Source organism: Saccostrea cucullata, unplaced genomic scaffold (assembly GCF_032062105.1).
Source record: "Saccostrea cucullata isolate Sc308-1 unplaced genomic scaffold, CSIRO_AGI_Scuc_v1 ctg3811, whole genome shotgun sequence".
Taxonomy (NCBI): Eukaryota; Metazoa; Mollusca; class Bivalvia; order Ostreida; family Ostreidae; genus Saccostrea; species Saccostrea cuccullata.
Window position 1 is genome coordinate 27160 of NW_026936393.1, and position 27955 is coordinate 55114.

Genomic DNA, 27955 nt, shown 5'->3' on the forward strand with positions numbered 1-27955 from the left:
TATAGTAAAACATCCTCTGTTATCTTGCATAAATACTTGGTATTCAGTGTCTCATTTTTGTTATGACAAACAAACCCAAAAAATTAAAAAAAAAAAAAAATAAAGCAATATATTAATCGCAATTCTTGGGAACAATTATGAATTATTGAGAAACGTGTCGTCTGACTTTTTAGTAGTTTGTTTTTATTATACACATCAGCACAGAAATTTTGAAATGAAATAAAACAGAAGCCTACTCTAACAAGTGTACCAAATAAGATACTCGGGATAGGACTGGTTTCTATCATAAACAACAAACTCTCGATCTGAAAAGGCTCCACCATTGGCTACTACACTGTCATGGATTTCCAGATGAGTCGTACATACAGGGTTCGTACAGATTTTGCATGGCGGCCTCTTATAATTTCCGCCTGAACTGGTCAGATAAATGTCACCAAGACTCATTCTTACCAAAAACATAGGGTGACGGATTTGGCTCTCATTTCCTAAATGAAAGAAACAGACAAATTTACAAATGGTTGTAAAATTTTTTTAAAAGCGACATAACCAGTTGCTCAACTGTTTTATATTTTTTGGATTTATCGAAAAATTGAATGTGTTGAATACTCTTCAGATGCATTTTTGTCAATTTTTTGTTTGTTTGCTTACAAAATGCATGGTTAGCAGTTAGTGTCCAGGAACCTGGAGGTTATAAATACCTAGGTAGTTTTGAGTATGTACCCTGTGCTCAAACTCATACTCCGTTCTCTAGAACCTTACATATGCACAAAAATTAAAAACACAAGCAAGAGAGGAATTTTGGGTATGAGTATGGTTTTGTAGTATGGAGTTTGAGCACTTCATACATACTAAGAAATTTTTATATAGAAGTTCAGTGAAGTGTTTGGGGATTACTTGCATATGAATGTGACTTTGAGGCTACTTCAGCTCCATACACACCCGCCCCAAGTCTTCCGTTCGCTGCAAGCCGACTGTCCAATCCTTGACTGCAAATGGCGTCAACATATTTTGACTTCGTGGCATGGAAAAAATAGTACTCATTTATTTCGGAATGAGTATGTTTCGTCATGGAAGGATCCAATGATCCCATTACTTTTACAGGCCCACTTGACTGTGGAATTTTATCCAGTGGGGTGAAACACCCTTCTCTGCTTGCTTTTCGGAATAGCTTCTGGCATTTCTCTCCATACTCAAAAAACAATTCCACATTTTCAAGTCTCTGAATGCTTACAATACGTGCATTTCTTAAAGTCTTTTTTATGCATTTTCAATGGATCCATGAGTTACTTGGTCAATATTTTCCAAATGGAACTTCTCTGATTTTACTTGCAGATTCCACTCCTTGAGTTTTTTGTCGGAGGTATATTTGGTCCAGTAGGGTGGTGATCTGAGCGCTTCTTCATATTTATATTCAAGGTAAGTTTTTGTGCCTCGTGGAATTGGTTGTAAGTTCTTAGAACTGTTTGAGGCTGGAGCATCTGCAGGAGTTTTACCTTTAAGTACAAAGATAAATGAATTAAATGAGTGATTGGTAATTCCTTTACAATGTATTTCTAATTTGTTCAATGTATTATATTATACCTGAAGAATTGACGTGAATTATTTCGTCCCTGAATGTCTGTCAATATAAAAGCAAAGATACAGAATTTTAAATTTTTTATATAATTTAAAATATTATTGCATTATTAGCATATTGTTAATAAAGATATATTGAATGTAGTTCAAACACAGAGTAATCACATTATAATACTATACATGTATATGATATATAAGTTACATGCTTTTTTTTTACTCTTGAATATTTAAATGAATATTTACCGATTCCAATTTAGGTAAATCACTACTACCCCCAAACAATACAATTCGTATATCTGAGATACACTGTTGCTGTCGTTGCTTAGAAAACTTTTCTATAGGCAGGAAATTTAAGATTCCCAGTTCCAAGAGCGGGAAGTGCAATGGACGAGTAGCCACTTTTATTTGCTTTCTCCAAACAGCCCAAGACGAAGTCAGTAGTATAAGGGGTCTGGCCGGCTGGGTCAACTGAGTGCACTTTTGGGCTGAGGGGGATAGGTGGGTCAACTGAGTGCAGCCCCTGGGGGGGATAGGTGGGTCAACGGAGTGCAGCCCCTGTGGGAGATAAGCGGGTCAAGGGAGTGCAGATTAGGGGGTTCTAAGGATAGCCGGGTCAATTCAGTACATATGTTGCATCATCTTTTTAGATCTATTGCATCATCTTTTTGATACCTGTTGCATCATCTTTTTTGATATCTATTGCATCATCTTTTTTTACTTGTTGCATCATCTTTTTAATACTTATTGCATCATCTTTTTTGATACCTGTTGCATCATCTGTAAGGGCCGTGTGCAAAAAAAAAAAAATATGCTTACCTATGCATTGTGACGTCATCCACTGTATAAATACAGGTTTTCTCCTACTTTCAGCTCATTCTACAGTCAGAGCCAGCTCCTATTGGGGTCATGGATTCTACTAGAGAAAAACAGTTACATGCTCAGCGATTATTAGAATGGAAAAAAAGGGAGAGAGAATTAGAACGAATTCTTTATGAGAAAAGAGAGCAAGAGTTAAAGCTTCGGAAAAGAAATGCCAGACTATTACAGAGAAGAGCTCAACTAGAAAAACAACGACAGCAACAGCAAAGGACTAGGGCGCAGGAGGGGTCAAAGTTACCTATTCATTCACCACCCAAACCCAAGGCCATATCCCAGTATTATCGAGTCAAAGTGAATGAAAGGGTGCGCTCTAGAAAATTTAAAGCTCAACAGGATTTTTACACTGTGATTTTTAAGGAGTTTCCAGGGGAAGAAAACAGAGGATTCGTTCGGCGATTATTCAGTCACATGTTACAAACTTTCAAATCGAAAATGCAGTGTAATCCTAACGATTACCTCCGCCTGAACATACGCCACAAATCTCTGGAATCAGAGATTTGGTACGAGTTTACTCAATGTAAACATTTTAACGAGGACGTCATTTTAGACAAAATAGAACGTGTGCAACAATCCAGAAAGGAGTTCAAACTGGGCGACGGGGGCATGGAATTTGATATGTTTCGGGTCAAGTATCCCGAGGGAAGTGGTGGCCAGAAAACCAAACATCTACAAGTGAATAAGGAGACTTTTAAGAACAATAAACAATCCATCGTTCGGATCGTCAATCCCCATGATAAATTTTGTTTGGCTAGAGCCATCGTCGTGACTCGATTACACAGTCAGAAACCCGAACATCCAGACCCCGAATGGGAAAAACAATGGAAACGCATGAGATTAGGAGATAGACAATCCTTAGACCAGAAGAACCAAGCCATAGCCCTCATGGAACAGGCCGAGTGTGATATCACTCAAGCTTGTGGATATGCAGAGTGGACGAAATTACAACAGGTGTTAGCTCCCCAGTATCGACTGAAAATATTTCAGTTCAAGTCTAATTCGACTAAACTCACCTTAGAGCGCATCTTCAAAGGCTGGGGAGATTGAACTTGTTTGAACATATTGTTCGACGACCATCATTACGATGCCATCATATCCATGCCGGGAGTAACGGGGAACCCCTATTACTGTGATCATTGCGACGTGGGGTACAGGAATGTCACAGACCATCGCTCCAAGTGTCCTCATCGCTGTACCTATTGTTTAGGACATCACCCTGATTGTCCCGATGAAGGGATCAAGATTAAATGCCAGGAATGCCATGGAATGTTTAAGAACAGGACCTGCTACGAAAATCATTTAAAACCCCATAGTAAGAAGACCACCACTACTGTCTGCAATTTAATGGAACAATGCGAGAAGTGTCAGTCCTGGATACCTAAGAAATTATTCCCTCATCACAAGTGCGGAGGACAGAAACAGTGTAAGATCTGTAAGAAAATCGTCGATACCGATCATCAGTGCTACGTACAACAGAAGCCCCAGAAGAAGAAGAAGGGGAAAGGGACCTTAGAGTTTTACATCTATTTCGATTTCGAATGCACTCAGGAAACCGGCATTCACATCCCTAATCTGTGTGTGGCACACCGCGTCTGTCAACATTGCAGTCACTTACCCATAGACCAACCCTGTCCTCATTGTCAACACATGGGACCCCGTCAGCACCTATTTCAAGGACCAGACACCTTAAAGAAGTTCATGGACTGGTTATTACAACCCACTACAGGTACTAAGAATTCCACTTTAGTACACGACGAGGCCATTATCATCGCCCATAACTTCAAAGGCTACGACGGACAGTTCATTTTGAATCACCTGGTGCATTCCTCTTGCCTGAAACCTAACGTCATCATGACCGGCAGTAAGATCTTATACATGGAAATATGCGGACTGAAATTCATCGACTCGTATAGTTTCTTACCGTTTGCATTAGCCAAGATGCCCTCCGCTTTCGGATTCGACGAATTGAAGAAAGGCTATTTCCCTCACTTTTTCAATACGGAACAGAACCAGAATTACGTAGGACCTTATCCACCGGCAGCTTTCTACAAACCGGACGAAATGTCTACCAGTGGACGAAAAGCTTTTTTTGAATGGTACGACCAACAGAGGGGGAAAGTGTTTGATTTCCAGAAAGAGTTTGTAGGGTATTGTGTCTCGGACGTCGACATTTTACGCCGATGCTGTACAAAGTTTAGAGCCACCCTCAAGAGTTTGGTCAATGTGGACCCTTTCCAGGAATCCATCACTTTTGCCAGTGCTGCTAATTTAGCCTACCGTCGACAATTCATGCCTAAAGAGACCATTGCCATCATTCCGAACCTCGGGTATCAACCGGCACGACAATATTCGGCTAAAGCCTGTCGGTGGCTCACCTGGATGAGTCAACATACTGGATGTCACATACAACATGCCAGAAACGGAGGCGAAGTCCAGATCGGAAATTATACCGTCGACGGATACCAGGAAGCGACTCGCACCGTCTACGAATTTTACGGGTGCTATTGGCACGGATGCCCCACCTGCTATCCCAGTTTACAGACCGAAACTCATCCTCATCGGACCCAATTTACTTACCAGCAATTACACGAAGAAACCCTCAGAAGGACTGGCGATTTAGAAGACATGGGGTATACCGTCCGTGGTATCTGGGAGCACGATTTCGATCAGCAAGTGCAAAAAGATGAGAGTTTACAGCAATTTGTAGGAAACCTGGACATTCCGGATCCTTTGAAACCTCGAGAAGCCCTGTACGGAGGTCGGACCAATGCTACCCGATTATATTGTGAGGAAGGGGACATGAGATACGTGGACGTCTGTTCCCTATACCCTTACGTGTTGAAACACAGACCATTTCCCGTAGGGCATCCCGAGATCATCACAGACGAGTTCCAGGACGTGAGAAATTATTTCGGTCTCATTCACTGTCGGGTCTTACCTCCCCGAGACCTCTATCACCCCGTATTACCTTATCGGACGGGAGGCAAGTTATTATTTCCCTTATGTCGCACGTGTGCCCAACAACAGGACTCTACGTCTCAAGATCGATGTCCACACACCGACCGGGAACGTAGTCTCACGGGTACTTGGGTGACGACCGAATTACATAAAGCCCTAGACATGGGATATACCTTAGATCGAATCTACGAAGTATGGCATTTTAAAGAAAGCAGTCAGGATTTATTCAGATCTTACATCGATACCTTCCTCAAGATCAAACAGGAAGCCTCCGGATTTCCCCCCGACTGTAAGACCTCAGAACAAGAACAAGATTACATATATCAAGTCTTCGACAAAACAGGCATCCGAATGGACATTCTCAGTATCGAGAAGAATCCAGTGAGAAGAACCATTGCTAAACTCTTTTTAAATTGTCTGTGGGGAAAATTTGCTCAACGGTTGTTATTACCCAAAACCAGATACTTGGACGAAGAAGAGGAATTACAGCAACTCTTACAAGATTCGACTCTCGACATCAAGGGCGTGCAACTCTTAGTCAATAAAGAGAACCCCAATGAAGACAAGATGCTAGTGAATTATCAAGACAAACAGGAATTCGTCGAAGAATGTCCCTTTGGAAACGTGGTCCTGGCTTGTTTTACTACCGCGCATGCCCGCTTACACCTCTACGAGACTTTACAACCTTTAGGAGATCGGGTCCTTTATTTCGATACGGACAGTATCATTTACCAACATCGGGAAGGAGCCTTTAATCCTACTTTGGGTCATAGTTTAGGAGAATGGACCGACGAATTAGACGGGGATCACATCACCAAATTCATGTCGGCAGGTCCTAAAAATTATGGTTTCCGGACGGCCAAAGGAACCGAGGTTCATAAAGTCAAAGGAATCACTCTCAACCATCGTACCTCCCAGATCGTGTCCCTAGAGACTTTAGAAAAAATGCTTAAGGGAGAAATAGAGGAAGTCACAGTCCCTTATCCCGACAAAATCCAGAGGACTCGTGATCATGAGCTCGTGAACAAACCATTAGAGAAAAAGTATAGAATTGTATATGATAAGAGACAATTGTTACCCTCTTATAACACTTTACCTTATGGTTATTGATATGTTGATATGTTTGTTTGTTTGTTATTACAAATAAAAAATTGAATGTTTTTATGTGTTGTTGTTTTTCTTCTTCCCTATAAAAAGGGGAGCAATACAAATCAAAAGTTCAGTCATGACTGAGAAGTTGCTAGATCAACCCATGCGTTATCCCCAGTATGCTCGGCTCTCAAAGAGAGAAGCTACTTTTGAGCAGGGATGGCCAGAACCTCTCTTAGGAAAAATACCAGACCTAGCTCGAGCCGGGTTTTACTACAGGGGAGTGAAAGATAGCGCTACCTGTTTTCATTGTGGAATGATTTTTAGTAATTGGGATCCCGAGGACGATCCTTGTGTAGAACATGCTTATTGGAACCCCAATTGTCCTTACATCAATCTGTATAAGGGACGAGGGTGGGTGATGAATGTGTTTATTACGTGTTTAGAACAACAGGGATATAAACCTTTACCTGAGATCAAACCTCTACTGAACCCACAACCAGACGTCCAGGCTCGAGGAAAATGTCACATTTGTTTAGACGAGGAATTACAAATCGTTTTTCTACCTTGCGGACACGTATGCTGCTGTGCCTTGTGTGCTCCTTCCTTTCAGTTTTGCCCCATCTGTCGAGGCGAGATTCAACAGTCCAAACGCCTATTTCTGTGTTAACTATAAATAAGACCCTGAACCCAACTTTTCCTTCATTGATCAACATGTATTCCGAGGAGACACCCCTCCCTTCTTTTCAATTGAAACACGAATTTACCATGGTGGTTGCTGGACCCTCGAAATCGGGCAAAACAGAATTCGTCAAGACATTAGTGAACAATCTAGACTGGATCACCCCCAGGCCCGAAAAAATCGTCTGGTGTTATCGGGAATGGCAACCCGCTTACACTTCTTTAAAAGATAAAGTATCTTTCATCCGAAATATTCCAGAAGACGACGAGAAATTAGTAGCCAATTTGAGTGTGCCCCATTTACTCATTTTTGACGACATGATGGGAGGAAAAGCCATCGAATCTATTGTGGATTGGTTTACCCGTAAAGCGCATCATCGGAATACCAGTGTGATTTACATCACTCAGAATTTATTTGATCGAGCTGCTTCTCATCGCACCATTAGTTTGAATGCTCATTATTTAGTCTTATTCAAAAATCCCAGAGACAAATCTCAGATCAGTGTATTGAGTCGTCAGCTAGCTTTACCTCATTTGATGTCTGCTTATCAAGAAGCCACCCAGATACCTCACGGATATCTTCTCGTGGACTTGAGTCCCCAGACCCCAGACCAATACCGATTGAGAAGTCGAATGTTTGAAATGTTGACTGTACACATGCCTCAAGAGTATAAATAAAAGTGTTTCACACTCTTCTGAGTCATTGTTCATTTCAATCTCATCATGGCTCCATCAGCCAAGAGTAAATTAGTGAGAACCTTACGACGTTTACAGCGGGAACGAGATCCCGCGAAGCGAGCCCATTTAATCGAATTAGGGCGTAAAGCCTTATTGAATTGGTTTGCCATGGGAGCTCGCAATTTAATAAAAGGGGTCTTACCTATCAATAAACAGACCCAAAAGTTTATTAATAATCATCGTCAAGATTTAAAGATCATTGCCGATCAATCGGCCAGTGATCAAGACAGAAAAACAGCTATTTTAAAACGCGGAGGTGCTGGATTTCTAGGTGGAGTCATCATTCGTCATTTATTTAAATGGAATAGTCCTAAAAAACGGCGAGTTCGTCGTTTAAAGAGTGTAGTGGTAAGAGTCGATAATAAGAAACAAAGAGTGTTTCCGGATTGGATGGTCCGTGTCGGAGGAGCAGCTCAAAAGAGCAGAAAAAAGAAGAAGAAGAGAAAAACCCCTCCCAAGAAGAGAAAAGCCCCACCCAAGAAGAAAAAAGCCCCTCCCAAGAAAACAGCGAAAAGGCAAAAATCTGCTCCTCAAACTCTAGCTCAACGTAAAGCCATGCCCGAAAGTTTAAAAAACGAAATCAATCAGTATTTTAAGGAACAAAGACAAAAGACCATAGGAGAATTGCTCAAGAAACAAGCAGAACTGAGAATGGATCGTGCTATGGGACCCATAGGCAGTCAAAGAGCCAGTGACTTAGAAGTGTTTCCTCGAGTGAATGTGGGCATTCCCTCCTCCTCCTCTTCCCCTGGAATTAAAGTTCCCATTCATGTCCCTAAAATCACACGTTTTCAACCCTTGACGGCCTCCACCCCTCAACTACCTAAAGGCCTGAGATATAAATGTCGATATTGTGGAAAAATTTATGTCAGGGAGAAAGCGAGAGATAAACACGAGAGCGACAAACACGGAGGATATGCCCCTCCTTTAAGAGAGACACTATAAAAGGGAGTGACATGAGAGACTTCACTTCATTGTTTTCAAAGATGGCCAAGAAGAAAAAGGGATGTTGTACGCGATTAAGAGCGCATGCCCCTCTTTTAAGAGTGTTATCGGACCCTCACTATTCCTCGTCTTTAAAAACGGGGATTTTAAAACATTGTTCTGGAGATTGTATTCTGAAAATTTGTGAGATCGTCTACAACCTATTAAAAGGGGTGTTACCTCTCAATTCGGCTCAGAAACGAAAACTAGCTCCAAAGAAACACATCTTAAGGAGACTGGTCCGACCCCAATCCATACAGAAAAGACGAGCTTTATTAGTACAACAAAAAGGAGGAGGTATTTTACCCCTTTTAATCTCAGCAGCACCTTTACTGTTGGATGCCGGACATTCTGTCTATAAAGCCATTAAAAAGAAGAGGAACAACAAGATACAAAAATGAGTCGTAAAATGGTGTTAGTACCTGAAGTTCTGTTGAATGAACTCAAAGGTAAACTCCCCAAACCTCCGGAATTTCAATCTACTCTGAGTATAGGTCAAGAATTGGACCAGATTACCAGACGTGAAGATTTAACTCCAGAAGAAAAAGTGGCTTTATACGGTCAAGAACTTCATCGGTATAGGAATTATTTACAACAAGCGAGAGAGCCAACGACTACCAAAAAAACCCCTGCACCCTTAGCCCCAGCAGCACCAGCAGCCCCAGCCCCCGCAGCAGCAGCAGCAGCTCCAGCAGTCCAGCAGCAGCACCACTAGCAGCCTCAGATCCCGAGATCGATCAACAAATCATTCAAAGTGTGAATAAACCCATGCAAAGAAAAGCTGAATTATTATTAAATCATTTAAAGAAAACCAACGTCTTGACTTGGGATAAAGACGGAGAAATCAGTTATCGAGGTCAAAAAGTGCCCGATTCTAACATTGTGGATATAATGGCCGAAAACATGAGAACCAGATCCTTGAAAAATCGTCCGGTGCCTAAAGGATTAGATGAATTTGCTCAAGCTTTAAAAGAGACCCGTACTCCCATGACTTACTTGCAAAATCGAGACCTTATAAAAGCCATGCAGAAACCAGGAAAAATCAGTACTCCTAAAGGGGCTTTGAGTGACGACGACGACGAAGAGGAAGAGAGCGGATTTCAGGATGCTTCCTCTTCTTTTTTGACCCCTATTAGTCGACCTGTAGAGGCAAGATCAAGGGTGTTAAAAAAATTCACACCTAAATATAGTCCCTATCGAGCCCAAAAGCAATTAAAAGCCCAAGAAGAAGAAGCCAATAAGAAATTAGAACAAATCGAGGAAAATTGGCTATCATTGCCTAAGAAATGAAGAAGAAGAAGAAGAAGGGAGTAGAAGACATTTTAACAGAGATTTATTACGATCCTAAGAGAGGGTATGGAGGCATACAGACTTTGTATCGTCAGGTCAAAAGTCTGGGGCATAAGATTTCTTTGAACACCATACGAGAATGGTTAAAAGAGCAAGATACCTATACCTTACATAAACCCATTCATAGAAAATTCCGGAGACAACAGACCAGAGTGACGGATATAGACGAACAATGGCAATTAGATTTAGCGGATGTGTCCAGTTTAAAGAAACATAATGACGGTTATACCTTTTTATTGTGTGCCATTGACGTCTTATCTAAATATGCATGGGTGGTGCCTTTAAAACAGAAAACGGGGAAAGAAATGATTCGAGGATTACAAGAGATTTTCCGACAAGACGATCGACGTCCCGTCCGCATTCAATCGGATCAAGGCAAAGAATTTACCAATCGAGAATTCTTACAGGCGTTTAAATCCATTCATTTCTTTACCACTCGCAATACGGACACCAAAGCCAGTATCGTGGAACGATTTCAGAGAACCCTCAAAGCACGCATGTGGCGATATTTCACTCGGAATAAAACCAGACGGTATTTAGAGATCTTACCGGATTTAGTGTATGCTTACAATCATACCTATCATCGCAGTATCCAAAGAACCCCAGCTCAAGTGAAGCCCTCGAATGTGTTAAAAGTCTGGAAAACTTTATATGGGGAAGAATCATCACCTAAAACCAAAAAACCCCCCAAGTTTAAAACAGGAGATAAAGTGCGCATCAGTAAAGCTAAACGCACTTTTGAAAAAGGATATTTACCGAACTGGACCACGGAAATATTTACCATTGCTCAACGAGTCCCCGGTCGGTATCCTTACGTGTATCGAGTACAAGATTACAACCAAGAGGAATTAGAAGGGACTTTTTACGAGAAAGAATTACAACAGATCATTAAAAAAGACGACGTGTACGAAGTAGAGGAAATCTTGGGGTATAAAAAGCGACGAGTCGGGAAGAAAATCATTCAAGAAGTCAAAGTCCGGTGGAAAGGATATCCCCCTAGTTTCGATTCATGGATTCCCCAAACGGATCTCATCAAATAACACCTCATTGGAAATGTTGTGGAGAGAATATTCCTCGAGAAGAAATTGTGTATTTTGCACAATTATTCATTTGTATTTCCCTCATCATCACCAGTGTGGTCATGTTAGCTTTACACGATTCTAATCGAGAATATTGGATGGTCTGTGTGAGTTCTTCGGTGGGTTACATCATGCCTAGTCCTACCATGATACATCAAACCCCTAGGGTCAAGAAGACGAATTCACCCAGTTAATCCCGGAATCTAAAAATAGATACACCCTATAAAAAGGAGACACCATAACCCCAAGAGGATCATTTCTGATCTGAGTGAGGGACAGAGCACACATCATGGATTTTTTAAGCTCAGAGTATCGTTGGAAAATAGTAGAACCTGAAGGGACTAGTCACAAAGGAGAATGGATGAAAAACAAAGAGACATGTATTCAAGATTTCTTTGATAAGAATCCAGGACAAACAGGTCTCAATGAAATCTACCTGTATAAGAGATTCAAGTTACCGCACCGCCAAAGAAGCAAACAGATGCTCTTAATAGGACCCAGATCACCTAAATATGGAGAATTTAAATGGAAAGTCAATTACGTCTTGGCTCACCGAACACAGGGACCCGAGAAGACTTGGATTCATGGGAAATGGATGAAAAAAGCCGGAGATTGTATAAAAGACTATTTGGAAGAAGTGGTCGTAAAAGGATACGATATCATGGACTGTGCTTGTGAAACAGACTATTTGTACATGAGGAGACCTTTTCCCATACAAAAAGAACTGAACAGAAGTTTTGAATGTTTGTTATTATAATGATGTTCTTGTTCTTGTTATGAATCAATAAAATAAAAAAGAAAAAAACCAAAAATTCTAGTGTTGTTATTTTTTCCTATATACATATGATGCAACAAGTATAAAAAAGATGATGCAATAGATATCAAAAAGATGATGCAACAAGTATAAAAAAGATGATGCAATAGATATATAAAAGATGATGCAATAGATATATAAAGATGATGCAACAGGTATAAAAAGATGATGCAACAGATCTAAAAGATGATGCAACAGTAAAGGTATATAAAGCGGAGCTGGGAGTACCCTGCACTCATTATTTTACCCATCATGTCTTTTGTGTGGAGAATTATCTATTGGATTGATGTAGAAAAGACAATATGTTATCACTGCAATGAGAAGACGAAAGAGATACATAAATACGTCGGCTACAACGATACGGGAGAAGTTGTTGCTTGGTACTGGGGATGTAGTAAATGTAGAGAACCTATGCCACACTGGATTGTAGAAGACCCCCCTTCCATGGAGACTTGTGGTTGTAGCTGGTGCCTGAAATATTTCATCTGGAAGAAAGGAATTGAGAACATACCGCCTCCCCGATGGGTGAAAATGACCAGGAACAGACCTTTGAAAGAATGTATGATGTGCTACCAGGAAAAGACTCGAGGAAAATGGAAATGCGGACAATGCCGGCAATATCCGTGTTGTGAAAAGTGTGTGAAGAAACTCTTTGAGACTTCCTACCAGAAATGCCCCTTATGCCGATATGAAGGACATTAAAATCATTTTTTGTATTTTTTGACTTGAATAAAAATTTGTGTTTAAAAAATTCTTTGTTGTTTTGTTTGTTTGTTTTAAAAAATAAAATATAATTTAAAAAAAAAAAAAAAAAAAAAAAAAAAAAAAAAAAATAGATGAAAGGTTTTATCAAGAGGTATATCACAAAACCCTCTCTCATTCTGAAAAAGGACACTGAACAAGTCAGACGTGTTTTTTGTTTCAAAGATGCAGTATCGTTGGTATTGTGAGAGTCCCATTAGTCAGTGTATGTACATGCAAGGAGGGTGGATGAAAAGTAAAATAGGAGCCATCATGGATTTCTTTGAAAATCATCCAGGCTATTACTTGGAGAATGTGTGGTTGGAAAAAAGAGTGAAAATCCCCTATCCTCCAACAGGATCTAGAGTGAGGGTGAAAATCAACCAACATTATCAGCAATTCAAATGGGTCACCTGTACTCAAAGGAATCGACTGACACCCATCAACACCATTCAGAATGAAAGTTCATGGTTCTCGGACATTGGAGATTGTCTGAAATATTATTTCAAGATGGAGAAAAAAGGACTGACGTTTCCACCTCATTATTGTCCTACAGAGTACTTGTATTGTCGCATCCCCTTTTCCCAGATTAAAGACTCGGTGGAAAAGAAAGGACATTTGTTGACTCGAGTGATTGAGGACCGATCATCATCAGAAGAAGAAGAAATAGATGTGTAAATCATTGAATAAATGTTTTGAATTTTTTTTAAAAAAAAGTGTTGTTATAAATACAAAGGTCTTAAGGTCTAGAGTCTCAGTCTTAGATTGAACATGGCCGAGAGCAGTGGGTTTTACATGACTTTACCCAGTGATGGGTCTATGGCCTCTTTTTCTAGCAATACGACCGCTCAGTTTAAAACCTTATTACCACAATCCCTAGATTTAACCGACGGAGAATGGGAAGTGGCTTTAACAGAAATGATGTATCCCAATTCATTGAAAAACATTACAGAAAAGGAGGCTTATTTTGACATCCTGGTTCCTCAGTCTTATGCTCGCCATATCAAAAACCCCAATGTTTATGGCAGATTTAAAATGAAAACCTTAGATCCAATGCCATTACGTCAATGTCCTGTACTGCTCGATTGGGTCCATACTAAACGGCCTGCACTCGTTGAACTAGATAGCAAGATGGAAATTAGACGAATTCACTTCAGACCCGGGCTTACACTCACCCCAAGGCCTTAACAGAGGAAATAAGTCTAGGACTAGAGAGATCATTGAAAAAAATATGGAAAACCCTTGGTGATGGAAATGAAGACAAATCTATGAAATTAGTATATTACGAGACCTATGATCGAGTGATGTATCAAATCAATGAAAAAATGCTTAGTCCCTTATGCATTCGTTTCCCCACATCCCTAGCTTATAAGCTAGGCATGGACGGTCATAAGGTCATTCTTCAGAACGATACAGAAAACATGAGGTCAGTTGAACAAGAGACATGAACCATGCAGTATCATCCCGGATTACTGAGACAAAGAGGACACAGTTGGACTTATCATAAAGGTTTATTACGTCAAAAAGGCGGAGCAGTAGGTTCTATCATCTCTGGATTGGTGGGAGCCCTTCCCTTGGATAATTTTTCACCGGGAAGTCCTGCTACACAATTACTCAAATTGGGTAGGCTTTTAACTCACATGAAACCTCAAAAAGGAGGAAATTTTTTAAACTTCCTCTCGGCAGCAGTCCCTAACATACCCCTACCAGGCACAGACTCAGGTTTGACTCTCAAAAACGCGGCCGAGTTAGCCATGGGGTTACAAAAAGGTCGAGGATTTGTCAAAGATTTACTCCAACATGGGAAACAACAAGCCATCATGGCCGGAGTGAAGATAGGCAGAGATGTGGTGGGAAAAAGAAAAAACATCAGAAATGCTCTTTTAACCCACGGACTCAATGCGGCCAAAAATACAGGTCTATTTGCTTTCAATCGAGGAGTCTCTTTACCCTTTAGAAAGAAAAAGAAGAAAAAAGGACAAACAGGTCAAGGAAGAAGAAGAAGAAAAAGAAGAAAAAAAAACAAGGAGGAATTCCTAAAAGAAAACGTCATTTAGATGTGTTTGACTGAGAGAAAGAGAGTATAAATAGGACAGTCCAGGGAACAGAAGGTTCATTTGTGAAAACTGAATCCTAGTAGACACATCATGTTACAGCCCGATTCCTGTGCGTGTGGGATGAACAATTTAGAATTGTTTCAAGTCCCTCCGACTAATATTGCTTTAGAAGACTCGAAATGGGAAGAATATTACCCCATTTCCAGTACTTTAGATTCCGACACCGCTCCCATCGAATTTGAAATTAAAGGACAAGGAGATCACTATCTGGATTTATCTCAAACTTATGTTCAAATGGTATGTAAATTTACCAAAGACGATGGAAGTAATCTGACTGGGGCAAACAGCACTTCCAGTCCCGTGAATAATATCTTACATTCCATGTTTACGGAAATCGATGTCAGTCTGAATGGAAAAATAGTGACTCCGGGGACGGATACCTATCCTTACAAAGCTTATCTGGAGAAATTATTGTCTTACCGACCCAGAACTTTAAAGACACAGACGAGGGCCTGTAGTCTGTGGGAAAAAGATACAGCAGGACACATGGACGAAGTGGGGATAGAGGACCTTGGTCTAGCTCAAAATAAAACCTTTAATGTAACTCCGGGTGCAAATGGTGGTGCCGACACGGTGACCATTAACGAACCCATCCTCACAGCGTTACCGGCTAATTCTAAAAACGAAGGATTCCGAAAAAGACACCAAGCTATTGCTGACAGTAAGAAAATCAGTTTGCTGGATACTTTACATTTGGATTTGTTTCAACAAGATCGATTTCTACCTAATGGAGTGGACGTCCGTTTGCGATTTAATCGAGCTGACCCTCTTTCTACATGATGATCAAAGGAGGAAGTACAGGAAAAGTGAAAATATTGAGTATGATCTTGTGGGTGAGAAAAGTCAAACCCACAGCAGTCATGATGAATACCATTCATCAGAGTTTGAATACCCACAGAGCCAAATATCCCTTGAGAAGAGTGGAAGTGAAAACCTTTACCATCCCCATAGGGACCCAGTCTAAGATTACGGATCATCTGTTTCAAGGTCAGATGCCTAAACGTCTCATTTTAGGCTTTGTGGAGAATGCGGCTTTCAACGGAGATAAAACTAAAAATCCCTTTCATTTCCAAAACTTTGGGATTAAGAAATTAGATGTCAGTATCAACGGAGAGACCATGAGTACTCGTTGTTTTGAACCTAATTTCAACGACGATTTATATCTGAGATCATATCTCAGTCTGTATCAAGCTCTGGGGAAATTAGGAGAAGATTGGGCTCCGGACATCACCCTAGAAGAGTATAAAAGTGGCTACACTCTATGGGGCTGGGATTTCACTAAAGATCAAGAAGCGCAATCGGATAAATTCCACATCATAGAAACAGGAAATCTGAGAGTAGAAGTGCAGTTTACCAACAATACGGTTAACACCATCAATTGTGTGGTGTATGCAGAATTCGATAACTTATTAGAAATTAACAAACAGAGAGAAGTGAGCATTGATTACTAATGGATACGGGACAATTGAGAGAAGTCTTATCCAGAGAATTCAAGAGTTCTTTTTGAGGCGTGTATCCTGTAGATTTATTACCGGATCAATTAAGACCTGGAGAAAAAGCTGTCGTGGTCAATACGGATCCTCAAGATCGACCTGGAGAACATTGGGTGTGTCTATATGTGAGCAATCCCGTGGTGGAATATTTCGATTCTTATGGATTTCCTCCCTTACAAAAAGAAATTCAAGATTTTATCCAGTCATGCTCAGCAATGGATTTATAATCCGTATCGCTATCAAGACTGGAATACCGATGTGTGTGGACAATATTGCGTGTATTATTTACATCAAAGAGACAAGAAAAGAAAGAAAACTGACGAGTGGCTATTCCCCTTTGACCAGAGTACGGCTTTACAAAGGGACAGATACGTAGCGAATTGGTTTCAAAACACTTATCATAAATTACCTACGGGTCATGGACAAAAGTGTCAATGTTTTTATCAAAATGTATTGTAAATGCATTGTTGTTTGTTGTTTGTTGGTTGTTTGTTGTTAATAAAAAATGAAAAAAAAATCTGTGTTCTTATTATTATTTATGTGTTAGTGTTTTCAGTATGCAACAGGGTATAAAAAAGATGATGCAACAACTATAAAAAGATGATGCAATTCAAGGTGAGGGGGGTATAAAAACAAGGTGTTAAAGACGATCCTCCTCAGTTGGTGGGGCATGTGGTTGAGTAAACGACAGTTTGGCAAACGAATTCCTAGAATATTAGAAGACATGGAGATGGATAAAGATAAATTTACCTTATTAGAAAAGAGAATGACGGAACCTATGGAGGGGGATCACGAAGCTCCTCAAACAAAAAGAAGAATGGAGTTGAAAACCTTGGATCCGGAACCTAAGAATGAATATTTACCCCTGCATGAGCCTATCAATGATCCTAAATGTCCAGACAGATTTTACAGGACAGCCATTAATTGGACTTTCACCATTAAAGAGCCCAAAGAAGAAGAAGATATAGACATGTTTCTGAGCAACCAAGATGATTTCTTCTTCGGTTTCCAGTATTTGATTCTTCAAAAGGAAAGACATCCCTGGACAGGAGAACTGCATCAAATCAGGGGATTCATTCAAATGAAGGAACCAGAAGGAGGACTGACTATGTGCAGACTTCATATCACTGCTGATTTTGCCATGTCTCACAGTACTCCAGAATTGGAAAGTATGTTTTACAAACAAGGAGGTGACTATGAAGAATATGGTGTTCTGAAACCGGAGGAGAGAAATAAGGAATTGGAGCCCAGAGATTGGATAGAATGGGAGATAGGAGCTTGGAAGAAACCTGAAGCTATTGCAGCTAGAGAAGCTAGGAAGAAAAAGTTCTTAAAGAATGTGAGCTGGTCAAGATGTGAATAAATAAAAAAGATTGAACTGTTATTTATTGTTAGATCTCAATAAAAAGAAAAAAAAAATTGTGGGTTTTTTGTCATTTTTTAAAAAATAGGTTATCTCCCTTTAACCATAGATTTTTTTTTTCAAAACACAAACCAAAAAATGGTGAGGGGATTTTTAAAGATTGAGGGGGAAAAAATTGATACAATTTTAAAAAACAGTATAAATAGTAAACATGGTACAAAACACACCTCAGTTGTGGACTGGTTTCATTATGGGTAACACCTCCAGTAAAGAAATGAGTCAGAACACTAGATTAAAGGAAACTGAATGGTTACTTATACAGGAGGGAGGAAAAGATATCATACCACCTCCCTTGATGGTAGAACATCCTGCAGTATTTATACCACCTCCCTTGATGGAAGAACATCCTGTAGAATATAAACCTCAGGAGGAAAAAGAAAACATAAGACCAAACAAACTCTTGGAGGATATTAAGGCTCATTATCAAAACAAACAGAAAGAAAATACAGGCAATGGATATATTGCTTACTTAAAACAAGACAGAGGTAGAATAGCCAATAATTGGATATTTAATTTAACTGGGTGCCGACAGGAAGATGTAGATCAAATCATTGGAAGTGATTATCAATACTTGATCTTACAAAAAGAAAGGCATCCAGAAACTGGAAAACTTCATCATGTGAGAGGATTCATTCAAATGAAAAACAGAGTTCAAGGGAGATACATGTACAGAAAGATTCATAAATTAACCTGTTTTGAGATGTCTTACAGCACCCCAGAATTGGAAAGAACTTTTTATAGACAAGGTGACTATGAAGAATATGGAGTTCTAAAACCTGATGTGAGAAACAAAGAATTAGTTCCAAGAGATTGTAGATTTACCTGAATAAAAATTTGTGTTTAAAAATTCTTTGTTGTTGTTCTATAAAAACAAGGGTGTTTTTAAAAAATAGATTCATTTTACATCATGAGTCTCCAGGAGATACAAGGTGATTTACTCAACTGTGAGGTAGAAGCTATTGTTCATCAATGTAATTGTTTAACAGTCAGAGCTCATGGATTGAGTCAAAGTATTGCAGAGAAATTCCCACAAGCCAATCTCTATGCCACTCGCAGACCTCTAGGGACTAGAAATTTAGCTGTAGAAGAAGATAGAGGAATTCCAGGCACTATTAAGGTGTTTACCTCACAAACCCCTGTGGTCATTTGTTTATTAGCTCAATGGGATTATGGAAAAGCAAGTCACCGACCTAAAAGAATTTCCACTTATCAGGATACCCCACAAAACAGAGAGCAATGGTTTCAATCTTGTTTACAAGAAATGGGGGAAAGTTTACCTTACCAGACTTATGCTTTTCCTTACAAGATTGGGTGTGGACTAGCCCAAGGAAATTGGATTCATTATAGACATTATATTGAACAATTTGTACACACTTATGAAAAACATGTGTACATTCTTCATCATTAATTGTGTGTTTTCATGTGATGTAAAATAAAGAAAAAAAGTACCTTTTTTATCTGTCATACTCTAAAGTCTGTTTTAAACAGGAGATGAAGGTCCACCGCAATCCCCATGCACTCATAAGCAGATCTCTGGTGGGGGTCAGTAGAATCACTCAAGTAGTTTTTCTTTCCCCTGTGATATAATGTCAAATATTTAAATGGAAAATTCAGAAATTTTATTAGCACTTAAAGATAAAAAACTTGCTATCTTTATGGTATTGATTTCCATTATCAGATTTATTATTTTTTATCCATTTTAAAAAATATAAACATTTAAAATAAAAACTCATGATAATAATAATTAAAGAAATTAAAATGATATTGAAACTTTTTTTTAGATTCAAGTTTTGTTTTTATGTTAGTTATTTCACTGTGTATTTCCCAAAGGAAGACCAGCAGCCAGGCTTCACTTCACTTAGAGAATGGATTGGTTAGGAACAAAACATATCTTCCAGGTTGAGGACTGTATAGAAAAATAAAACCCATTTTTTGTTATTATGAAATTACATGAGACAATGCCTCTTATAAATGTAATGCAAAAATAATATCTCTTATATATATGGATACCTATACTCTAATTATATTAAATGTCATTTGTAAAAAATGTATTTTATTTAAAGACAGATTTTATTTAGGATCGACTTTTAAATGATGACATGAATAGCAGACCATACTTTAAGCACATGACAAAAACATTATCTCAAATTACACAGAAATGGAATATTTAGCATAGCTGACATTAAACATATAGATGAGGGATAACATAATCACATTCATAAACAATGTGAAACAACTTTAAACGACCTACAAGGTAGATTACAAGCCTTTTTCACTGGGGTAAAATCTTTGTCGAGATTCGCTATGGCCGCCGAACCCGAACCCGACTGTATAAAGATGAAGTCATAAAAATAACATAACATTGATGTAGTATTACATGATTTTTTATTTTATTTCTTAAAAACTAACAATGCTTCTAACTGTCGAATTCTCCTCCGAAATCTTATTCGATCCGCTATTAGGGCCATCCAGGGACTTCTCCGGTCTTCGGGGGGTAATTCGTAGATTTGATTGAGGCTGGTATTAAAAGTCACGGATTTCCTAGCCTGTGTGAAATTTCCAGGTATTTCATTCCGTATTGAATACATACTTTCTCCATCGCATCTATGTCCTGCCACAATAAAATCACTTTGCCCGCTTGGGGATGGGTTAGGAAACTGTAAGGCTTTCCGAAATAACGGGTCAGTTTCAGTCCGTACCATTTCTGGGGCAGAATTGTTTTCATATGTCGAAAAGATGATGCAACAAGTATAAAAAGCCCAGGTATTTTTGCACACGACCCTAAAACAAACCCATGCTATATATAAACCAGCGCTGGACATTGAGGATCATTCTTTGTGAGTACTTGGAACTCGACAGACTTTAAAAAAGTTCAGTGGTCAAGTCAGAGGTATGGAACCAAGGTATCGCTGGTTTATTGAGAATACTGACAAGAGTGGACCCTGGATGGAAACCCTAGAAGAAGCCACGCAGGATTACCATAAAACCCATTCAGAGGAATCTAATCAAACAGTATGGACTTGGGAGGAATACTTTAAAGAACTGTGGGGCTTGGATAAGATGATTCCGGAACAATCTAAAGAAAAAGTTGAAGAAACTAAACAAAAAGTATGGTTGCAAAAAAGAGTGAAATTTCCTGAAAATTATGTGGTGATAAGGAAGCACTGCTCTTTTGAGGGAATGAAGGGTTATCACGACTACAAATGGGAGATCAGAGGTGAGGATGATGATGGTTTTCTGATTGAAACTATATACTTCCCCGAGTTAGAATCCTGTATTGAGCATTTACTTCTGTACAAGAAAGAAGGAAAAGCCTTAAAAAGACCGCATCTAGGTACTTATACACAGTATCTCCATGGAATAATTCCTTATTTTCCAAATGAAAAAGGTATCCCTTGGAGGTCACGAGACTATGATGATGATGATGATGATGATAATTTGGACTTTATTTTAGATTAAAAGACAGCCTGTAAATTGTTGTATTTTCATTCTGAATAAAAATTGAAAAAAAAAATCAAAATCTGTGTTATTTGTTATTGTTTTGAGGAAATCCAGTTTGAAAGATGATGCAACAGGTATAATAAGATGATGCAAAAGGTATAAAAAAGATGATGCAACAGATATAAAAAGATGATGCAACAGATATAAAAAGATGATGCAACAGAGTATAAAAAGATGATGCAAGAGAGTATAAAAAGATGATGCAACAAGTATAAAAAAGATGATGCAACAGATAGGTATATAAAGCGGAGCTGGGATTTGAAGATCAGTCTTGCTTGACATTTCGAACTTGACAGACGTGAAAAAAAAAATATTATGGAAGAAGCAATGATGAATACCCCACACAACCCCAGCTATGTGACACCTGAAGAATATGTAGGAGCCCCCTATAATTTTCAAGAATATGCGAATAAAGAAGATATGGGGATCTTAAATACAACTCTGGATGGGATTGTTAACATGCTGTCCGCTCTTGACAACAAGATGAATGATATGAACAACAAGGTGAGTGATGTTCAAAACCAGCTGAATCATCTGAAAATTTACATCACCAAAATGAAAGGAGGAAGCACTTACCAGAAAAAACAAGGGGGATCCGGAGAGACTAAGAAAACAAGACAGACGGATCCATGCTTCATCTGTAATGAGTTAGGGCATTGGGCCCCAGATTGTCCCCGAAAAAAACAGGATTCGTGCTACAAGTGCGGGAAATCTGGTCATTGGGCTAATCAGTGTACAGAGGATGAGGAGGATCAACAATTTGTCAAAGAAATACAAAAACTGGAAAAAAAGCCTCAGGAACCCAAGAGGAAACTACCCCTGATGACCGATAAGGCACAGAAGAAGAAGAAGTAAATTGATGTATTTTTTCACTTGAATAAAATTGCTGTGTTCTTGTTTCTATTGTGTGTTATTTGTTAATGTTTTGAGGAAATCCAGTTTGAAAGATGATGCAACAGGTATCAAAAAAGATGATGCAATAGATATAAAAAGATGATGCAACAAGTATAAAAAGATGATGCAACAGATATAAAAAGATGATGCAACATATGTACTGAATTGACCCACTTATCCCCTCCAGGGGCTGCACTCCGTTGAACCCCCTATCCCCTCCAGGGGCTGCACTCCCTTGACCCGCCTATCCCCCACAGGGGCTGCACTCCCTTGACCCACCTATCCCCCCAGGGGCTGCACTCAGTTGACCCACCTATCCCCCTCAGCCCAAAAGTGCACTCAGTTGACCCAGCCGGCCAGACCCCTTATACTACTGAAGTCCTCTAGCAACTACAATGCAAAGTCATTAACTTAAAGATCCCACTAGCATTTTTTGTTTTATTTTTTTTTCTTTTTGGCATATATGTTCGAAGTTACAAGATTTAATTTTTGCTAACCTCATCAGGAAGTTTCGTACTTCCGGAACGTTTTGAATACCATGGTAACAGGGTGCCATGATAAACTTCTTTGCAGCTCAGATTGTGTCCCTTTGATACAGCGATGTCGCCATGATTAATTCCTTGGGGATACTTTTGAACCAGTTCTTGGGATAATCCAGGTCCAGCTGCTGTACGTATTGCAGCAGATGTTCCTGACGTCATTGCAAGATCATGGGCAACGCTGTTAACAATCACGTTCACCTTTTTAAAAATATATTGGACATTTTGAGACTCGATATTCAAATTTTAGCACATTTCTATATTGTGATATTAAGTTTAAATCTAAGAATTTCAATATTTATTATTATCAGTAAAATTATGTCCAGATCTATAAATAAAAATTGATCAAAGAAAAATATGACGAAATTCACCTTTTGTTCGACAAGACTCCCAACTAGAACAGTGACAGGAATACCCCCAACCTGACCAGAACAAGACTGTCGGGTCACAGTAATCGTGGCTTAAATGATACGAAACACTCATACTTTTTAAGGCTTATAACTTATGCAGAATGATTTTCCACAGATATAAACACTTAAATTACTTAAAAATATGTATAACGCCTATGTAAATCAGATTTATTATCAAAATAAGGGGGAATGGTTTTCTATATTTTGGACTCTTTTTAAATGCAGGTAAAAAAACTTTATTTGTGTTTTTATATCTTAATATTTAATTAGTAGCTAATGTTGTGACATGACCCGGCGAGTTTTCCTTTGAAGTCAAGCATACTGTAACTGCGATACAGAACACTTTTTGTGGGCGTTTCTTATGCAAATGAGCAGAAACTGTACTGTATCTGCAAAATATCAACGATACAGTACGGTTTATTTTTAGCGATGACGGAAAGCTGTATCCGTATACAGACATACCAATCGTTCAATTCGCCATAGAACTCTTAGTATTTACTCAAAAACTGAGGTGAATTAAAAATAAAATTTTACAACGTAAAGGTATTATCGGATTCAACATTTTAAAAAGGAGTGGGGCAGTTAACAAATTATTACCCCCCCCCCCAAAAAAAAAGCGGAAAATCGTATTCCATGGGGGTAGACTTATAATCAACCAACACCTATGTGCGTCAATTCGTTACTTGTTGTTGAAATAAAAACCGTATGTATACAAGTTCAGAAAAAAAAATTTAAGAAAGCGAAAAAGAAAAAAAACCTCAAATTTGGGATGGGGGCAGCAGTGAGTGCTGTATCCCCGTTTGGTTACTCTACATTTTAATGAAAAGTGAAGATAAAATACCCCCCCTCCCCTTTTCCTCCCTGCTTATTTCAATTTTGTATATGACGACCGGTGGAAGACATTGTCGGACATTTCTCTCAGAATCTACGATCTCCCGAAGCATTTTTTTTTCAAAAATATTCCCACATGATTCTCATATATCAAAATGTTTTGCATTAAATCGTAGCTTAAACTAATAAAAAAATGTCAGCGAGAGCTGCATAGAGAAAAAAAACCTGCGCAATCAAATCCAAATAAAATTTATGGAAAACAAATTAATTTATGCATCCCTTAAATAATTTTAAAATGATATATACCTGCACGTCCATCTCACTCGGCATTTCAGTTGAGAATGCTTAAAATGGGATACTAAATCAACTTTCTGCAAAATCATCTGATTGGTTGGGAGATATACACCCAAATACGCATGTAAATTAGTGAGGTCCTTGGAAAGGTCATGTCACAAGTCATTTAGAATACTCGTTTCTTACTGTATCAGAGATACAGGACGGGGCTCGGCTCGAGCTATCGCTCTCGCCTCAAGCCCCGTCCTGTATCTCTGATACAGTAAGAAACTCGTACTCTAAATAATACATGTCAATTTGAATATTTTTAATATCCCAAAGAATCAAAATGAATTTTTAAATAGCCACTGCACTCTCCAGCTATGAACATGTAGTCATCAATTGCATTCATAGCACTATAGACGCAAATGCTTCCACTAGGAGTGCAATTGCTCTATCACATTCGTGTAGAACAATCTCTACTAGATTTGGTACTAGTGTTGGGAAGTATATATACGAACTGTTTCATAAGAGGAATAAAAATAAGTTTTTAACAATATTCTTTGAAAAAAAAAGGAAATTCAGAATACTTAAAATTGCTAATTTATATCTTTAAAAATTCAATTTTGGTCAATGTATTTAATTGTATAATAAAACTTTTTAAAAATTGTAGAGAACTGTCATATTTTTATTTTTTGTATCATGCATATTTGAACAAAGAACGATAACTCTTCACACTTGGGTAAATAACATTCAGAAAGAAAAAAATTCTCTAGCTAGTATATCTTTTTCAAGAATGATTTCAGCTATTAAAAAATAAATAGAAGAACTAAAAAAAAATTATAGAAAAGCATTCTGGAGTAATAATCATTATAAAAGCATTCTCTTTTTCCATCATAGTGTTAAATTATTGATTTTCGTCAGAGGGTTTTAATAATGTTGATCGATGACGTCACAACTGCAACAAAACAAAAATGTGATGACGGCGCTGCTAAAATGTATCCAGATAACTGTGTTTGAGAGGGAAATACTTTAACTTTATAAATATGTTTGTGATTTATTAGAGAAAAGGAGCATTAATCAGGTTTACTGATTTTAAAGCCGTATGTTTTTCTTTACTGAAGACAAGAAGCTGCGTCCTTATGTAAGTCAGGATTTCCTCTGATATTCTTGAAAAAAAAATCAAAGAATGCAAATATAAGTAATAAACAACGATTATTCAGTGAACATGGCATTATGAATAGCAATAGCTCTGCTGGCATATTTTCCATGATGCGCTAGCGCGCATCATGGAATATGCCAGCAGAGCAATTGCTATTCATAACGCCATGTTCACTAAATAACGTTGTTTATTTCTTAATTAGATTCAGAAACTTCAAAAAAAGATACATAGCAGGTTCCAGTCAATATTCAACCAAGCCTCTTTCATTACGCCTCACTAAGATATAAACGGTAGTAAATCAGAAACAAGAGTACTGTGCAACAATATATTCAAGAAGTGGTGTAAATCAGATGTGGATACTTAAGAATTCCAAGGAACTTTTGGACAATTTGAAATCACAAGATTTTACCAAAATCAACAGCTTAAATACTTACGACTTTTCAATTTTATACACAACCATTTTCCACGATAAATTAAAGTCCAGGCTTTTTTATATCATTGACAGCTGCTTTCTCAATAAAAATGGAACAATGTGTAGGTTGTTTTTGGGGACCAGGTCTTCCAACAGTCTATTGGAATTCCCATGTGTGCCAATTGCGCCCTATTATTAGCAGACCTATTTTTGTGCTCATATGAAGTAGAATTTGTGCAAAAGCTTATGCGTAAAAAAGAGAAAACACTTGCCGTGGCCTTCAACTCGACATTTAGATATATCAACGACGTTTTGTTAATTAACAATGGTAATTTTTCATTCTTATGTCAATACGATATATCCTGTTGAGTTTGAGATAAAAGATACCACAGAATCTGACACATCTGTTTCATATTTGGATATTTTACTTCAAAAATACATCAATAGTAATCTAACAACCAAGCATTATGATAAACGTGATGACTTTAACTTTTCTATCGTCAACTTCCCTTACTCATGCAGTAAGGGTATTGACGTTTATTGAGTTTATATATCTCAGCTGATTCGATAGGCAAAGGCATGCTCTACGAATGAACAACTTGATGAAACAATAATTTCAGCAGTCTCGTTTAAAGTAATCATTTAGTAAGTTCTATGGTCGATAAAATGATCTCATCAGCAAATACAATTTATCATTGAGTCAAAAGCTGACTGACGTTTTTCAAAATAATTGTTAGTCCATTATTTATACACTGCATTGGCGACGGTTTTGCCGTTATTTCCCGATCACGACAAGGAGCACACGGCGGGTGTGACCGGTCGGCAGGGGATGCTCACTCCTCCATGGCACCTATTCCCACATTTGATGTTTTGGAGGTCCTTGTTTGCTCTACTCCTATTTTATTGTTTTATGGACTTCTGATCTTGAATATTGATCGTTATCTCCATATTTTTCATTTGGTATCTTGTGCTATTCTAGATTTTTTTTGGTGACTTCCTGGTGTAAGAAAATGTAATTAATTTCCACATAATCATTGTTATGTGTGATCATTATATATAAGAAAGCTAGTTTAACAATTGGAAGAATATTTAAAAAAAAACAAAACAAATAGTTATGACTTCCAAAAATACATTTTTTATATTATCAACGTATTTTTAACTCCAAGAAGATATCAAATTACAGTCAATCATTTGCAAAGAACATTCTTAATCTGACAGTTAATTATTTTTCTCTCAGCAGAATTGATACTTCTTTATCTTAAAAAAATAAAAACGAAATGGGGTGTCACAACTCACATTTTGAACACTGGACCAGTCATGGCTTCCCTTATACACCACAATACTAATTTCCCTGATATTCATACGAGAATGTTTCGTAGTAAAATCTCGTATTGCTTTGACCATCAGTTTTGCTGTTTGATCACTAGGATAATGTAAAAACCCAACTCCAAGAGTTGGAAAAGCAATGGATCTTGTAAAATAGTTGTTTGCTGTTTCCAGACATTTCTTCATGAATTTCTCTAACGTCTAAAAATACCAAAATATATACCATGATTATCAATCGAATCTAAACAATTTACCAAAGAAAACAGGTGTGTAATACAATTAAAATTTAAATGCATTTATCGTCATGTTTAAATTATAATATATTAAAAAATGATCATAATATTAAAATTACTGATAATGGATCAGGTTGACTAGTTCCCCATTTTGGCAGGGCTCCGTGGTACACAAATTTGCATGGAAGCTGATAACCTCCACTGACAGAAATGTCTCCGTATTCAACACCATTGGAATAATTCTGGTTTAGCTCATCTTGCATTTTTCTACCAGCAACTCTCAACAAAGCTTCAGATAACCCGCTATTGCTGAGTTGTAAGTTTTTTGGTCCACTACTCACTAACACATCTGCCTGTATCATTAAACAGGTAATTTCTTTCAAATTTGGTATTTGTACATTAAAGTTCGAGAGCATTGAGGTCATACGTCGGAACCGGGGGGGGGGGGGGGGCTAG

General features: G+C 38.3%; 1 pseudogene; it reads right to left on the reverse strand.

Annotated features, from left to right (window-relative positions):
* Positions 1–143: 143 nt before the first annotated feature.
* LOC134245428 (protein mono-ADP-ribosyltransferase PARP15-like) lies at positions 144–27861 on the reverse strand (annotated as a pseudogene).
* Positions 27862–27955: the final 94 nt, after the last annotated feature.